The sequence below is a fragment of the Schistocerca americana genome, unplaced genomic scaffold (genome assembly GCF_021461395.2).
Source record: "Schistocerca americana isolate TAMUIC-IGC-003095 unplaced genomic scaffold, iqSchAmer2.1 HiC_scaffold_798, whole genome shotgun sequence".
In the NCBI taxonomy this organism is placed as follows: Eukaryota; Metazoa; Arthropoda; class Insecta; order Orthoptera; family Acrididae; genus Schistocerca; species Schistocerca americana.
In genome coordinates this window covers 27,501-32,500 of record NW_025726564.1, presented here as the reverse complement: position 1 = coordinate 32,500, position 5,000 = coordinate 27,501, and the positions used below count along the sequence as shown (strand labels likewise).

The 5,000-nt window shown below is 54.6% G+C and overlaps 1 pseudogene; it reads right to left on the bottom strand.

Moving 5' to 3' along the window:
* LOC124591059 overlaps positions 1-5,000 on the bottom strand; it is a 9,381-nt pseudogene that overhangs the window by 2,166 nt on the left and 2,215 nt on the right.

Here is a 5,000-nt window from a genome sequence, read left to right as displayed (position 1 = left end):
CGGTGCACGCGCCTGCTGGTGCGGAGCGCGTCCCACCTCTGCTGCCACTCATCAAGGAGCCAGTTCCGGACTTCAGCAACGCTGTCTGCCGGTCGGCCTAAGATGTTGTTGACCCCTTCCGGATTGCCCTTCCGGAGCCAATACAGCGCACCCCTTTCCCTGACCAGTAGGTCAAGTGGGGGGATTGCCGTGATGACAAGTAACGCATCAGCGGATGTCGTGCTGTATGCTCCAGTGAGGCGCACCAGCGCTTGGCGCTGTAGCCTCCTCACCGCCGCCGCAGGTTTTCTCTTTCTCAGTCTATGAGCCCAGACACTCGATCCGTAGGCCGTGATGGCTACCAGAATGCTCGAGTGATACAGCCTTAGTGTATGCAGTGGCAGGTGGTATTGCCTGTTTGCAATGCTGGCTATTTTGTGGAATAGGACTTGGCCTTTGCGACATACGAACTCGATGTGCGCAGTGAACAGCCTGGACTCGTCAAGGTGAATCCCCAGGTACCTTGTCATGTAAGTTCGCCTGATTGCTCCATTGTTGGCTCCTCCAGCTACTCGGAGCAATGGGTCACGCGCCAATCGGCCGCGCAGCATGACATACACAGTCTTTTCTACAGACAGCTTCAGCTTCACCTTCTGGCACCACTCCTGTAGTGCATTTAACGCTGCATTGCAGTTTACTTCTAGTATTGCCCGAGAATCACCTTCTATCACTAGAAGAATGTCATCAGCGTACGCCACCACGCCTCGCACTTGTCGCAGTTCCCCAAGTTCCTCCAGCACAGGTTCCAGACCCACGTCCCAGAATATGGGACCGCAGACTGAGCCCTGTGGGCATCCCTTAGTGATCGACTTCTCAACCGCCCGCCCCGGGCACCGCAAGACCGCCCGCCGGTGTCGGCAGTAGTCAAGCAGGCACCGGTACAGGGGCCCAGGACATTCCAACTTCCTTAGGCTGTCGAACAGAGCCGGCCACCATAGGTTATCGAAAGCCCCGGCGATGTCGACCATTATCCCCGCAACGTACTTAGCAGTAGATGTGTCCACTAGCAACATTGCCTTGTTTATAGCATCTTCTGTACACAGGCCCCTCCTGAATCCGTACTGGTCGGGACTTCGTCCCCTAAGCTCCCGGTGTTGCTCTAGCCGGAGGCATAGGAGCTTCTCCTGGAGCTTGGCCATGGAGTTCAAGAGACAGATTGGTCGGTACGATTTCGGCACTTCTGGATCCTTGTCATCACCCTTTTGCAGTATAACCACTTCAGCCGTCTTCCACGACTCTGGTACCCGTCCCTGACGTAAACACTCGTTGTAGAGGTTTGTCAGGTAAGGGCAGATCTCCGCGCATAAGGCTTGGAGAACCTCTGCAGCGAGACCATCTTGTCCCGTCGCCTTCTTCCGGCGCAATTCGAGAATGGCTATTGTAACTTCACGTTCAGTGAATGGAGCAACTGGCGTCTCATTGGCATACGCCTCATTGAGTTGTCTCCTCATATTCCCCTGTTCCTCATTCTCATCTTCGCTACTATCATCTGGCAACAAGGTGCTCATGAGTAGCTCGGCTGACTCCTGCCAGTCCCTGGTGTGGCTGCCATCATTCTTCCTTAGGGTTGACAGGACCGTCGGTGACCGAACTTTCGATGCGGCAATCCTGTACGGCGTTCCCCAGGGGTCAGCCGCCAGACTGTCACGAACGAAAGACTGCCAACTCTCAATCCGTACCGTGTGCAGCGTCCGCTTAAACACCGCCTTGGCCCGCCTGTACCGCGCAAGCGTAGCCTCACGCATGTGATCGCCTATGCTGCGCTGGTATTGCCGCCGCGCCCTTCTGCATTCGCGTCGGAGACGTTGCAGCTCAGGGTTCCAAGGCGCTTTAGGCGTTTTCCCTGTATGGGCCAACGGGACTGCGCCCGTTGCTGCTGTCTGTATAGCCCTCGTCAGATCCTCTGCAGCTTTATCCACGTCCACAACGCGATCCATTGGCCAATTCGGTATCACTAGATTTCCTCTTAGTCGATCCCAATCAGCCTTTCGCCAGTTGTACTTGACGATGCCGTTCACCTGGTCTTGTGGAGGAGGCTCCCCATCATAAGCTACAGTGAATGTGATTAGATTATGATCACTTAGTGTCGTTCCCCGCCATACCTTCCAATTCTCCGCGCGGAGATGCACATGTGCACTCTTTAGTGTCACATCAATGTTTGAGGTCGCTCCCCGGCGACCTTCAAAAGTTGGTGGGAAGTTTGGTCGGTTCAACACTTCTAGTCCGAGCTCGAGAATTGCTTCAGCGAGTCTCTCACCCCGCCTAGCGGCGCGTCGCGCGCCAAGAGGCGTGATGTCACTGTGCCATAGGGGTGACATGGCGTTTGCGTCCATTGTGCAGATGAGCAAGTCATTGCGGTAGAACCCAACCGCCTCTTTTAACTGGTCGATGTACGGCCTCTCTCTGTGCCTGTACTGAAAGTACATGTTCAGCACGAAAAAGGTGAAATCGCCAGTGTTTATTTCGGCTAACACCATGCATCTGTTGCTGAGGTGCGCCACTTTCACTGCTCTCAGAGATCGATTTAGCACAGCGATCGCTGCCATAGGGTGCTCTCCTCCTGCCAAGATCTGAGCTGTAGTCGGCATATACAGGATCTTTCCGTCTTTGGAGTATGGCTCCTGTAGACATAAAATGTCTAAAGACTCCTCCTCCGCTCGGCGTCGCACCTCGCACATCACCGCTTGCGATCGCGCGCAGTTCAGCTGTCCTATTTTAACCGACACGGGCATTGTGATGTTTCACAGTCCGGTCGGCAACAGGTGAGGCGGCAGCCGGTAAGGAGACGGTTGACGAGAGGTCTTGTCTCCCATAGTCTGTCCGCTGGATTTTACGTTGTGTGAGGATTTTATAGAAGTCACACTCTTTTCCAGGCGTCACGCAATTGCGATTTCGCTTTTTGCACGGAATGCAGACCGGTTGGTTCCCCGCTTTTCGACAATCCTTTCTCATGTGGCCGTTTTCGCCACAGTGCCCGCATGTTATTATACTCGGGTCCTGCTTGCAGAACCTTGCCGAGTGGTTTACATCTTGGCACCGCGTGCAGACAGCCAAGTCTAGGTAGTCATCGACTGGCATGGACTCGAAGCCCATGTACAGTCTTTTCTGCCTAAGGATGGCGACTCTGAGTCTGGGGCTTACTTCCACCACGAGATGTGATGTTTGTTTGCCCCTTGGTCCAGTCCGGAACTTCGGCTTAAACTCCTGGCGGAATTGTGTTTCCGAAAGTCCTCCAAGGTCATTTTGCTTTCGAGTTAGCTCAACCACAGTTTCATTCTTCATGACGCAGGGTACATGATATATGATTATCTGCGGATTGAGCTTTTTCGGCAGTTCGCATTTCAGAGCTTCTGTCAGTTTGTTATTGGCCAGAAGTTTTTGACGATCAGTTTCAGACGCCACATCAACGATAAGCGTCGGGCCGTTTGTGGTGACCCGTGAGAACTTCACACCATCAACCTCTGGCTTGACCAGGGAGGTGAACTTCTTTCTCACTTCTGCTCCGCTTTCGTTTGCCTTTGACTTGATAAAGAGCGTAGCCTTCTCAGTCTGGGCTCTCGTTATCATTGCCTGCGTTTTCCTTTCTGTCGAGGGTAGAGCGGCGGCAACTTGTGCAAAGGTCTTTGGCGGCGCCAGGGGCGCCGCTTTCGTCCTCGCCAGCTCATCCTCCAAGGCGTCCACCCTTCCTGTGAGGGCCGACTGCGCCATAGCCCAGTCAAACAACTTAGCTCTCAGTTGTCTCTTGAGGTCACTTAGACTTTTCTCCTCCACCAGTTGCCCCGGTTTTAGGATACTAGACACAAGTGTCCGACACCTTAGCGCCCACGGCGAGCGGAGTGCGAGACTCGGCTTGGAGAGGCCGGTTGCCCAGTCCCTCTGCGTCTACGCCTGCACCCCGCACGGGAGTCGCCCTTCTCTCATTGGTTTCACCGGTTGCCCGGCTACTCACATCTTACACCACGGGAAGGTTGAGAGATCGGACATTTAGCCGCCCGTCTTCTACCAGTATAGGTGGACTCCACCACTGGTTAGACAGCATAACGGCCTTCGTAAGATAGTAGATAGGGACAGCGGGAATCTCGTTAATCCATTCATGCGCGTCACTAATTAGATGACGAGGCATTTGGCTATCAACAGCCGTCTTTATTCAAAATAATTTGAATAACACAAAATATATACATATATAGTACGTGGCAGGTGTTTGACGCCATGTCCGCCACCGAGGTGGGGACTTACAGGGCGGTACCACAAAATACAAGTATAAAACTAACATACACATATACATATATATCAGTGCGGAAGTCATAGTTACTCCCGCCGTTTACCCGCGCTTGCTTGAATTTCTTCACGTTGACATTCAGAGCACTGGGCAGAAATCACATTGCGTCAACACCCGCTAGGGCCATCGCAATGCTTTGTTTTAATTAGACAGTCGGATTCCCCCAGTCCGTGCCAGTTCTGAGTTGATCGTTGAATGGCGGCCGAAGAGAATCCGCGCACCCGCGCGCCCCCGGAGGAGCACGCTAAGGCGGACGCGGCCTCGCAGCAAGGAAGATCCGTGGGAGGCCAAGGCACGGGACCGAGCTCGGATCCTGCACGCAGGTTGAAGCACCGGGGCGCGAACGCCGCGCAGGCGCGCGCATCCTGCACCGCCGGCCAGCACGAGGCCAACCAACGGCGAGAGCAGACCACGCCCGCGCTAAACGCCCGCACTTACCGGCACCCCTACGGCACTCACCTCGCCCAGGCCCGGCACGTTAGCGCTGACCCACTTCCCGACCAAGCCCGACACGCCCCGATCCTCAGAGCCAATCCTTATCCCGAAGTTACGGATCCAATTTGCCGACTTCCCTTACCTACATTATTCTATCGACTAGAGGCTCTTCACCTTGGAGACCTGCTGCGGATATGGGTACGAACCGGCGCGACACCTCCACGTGGCCCTCTCCCGGATTTTCAAG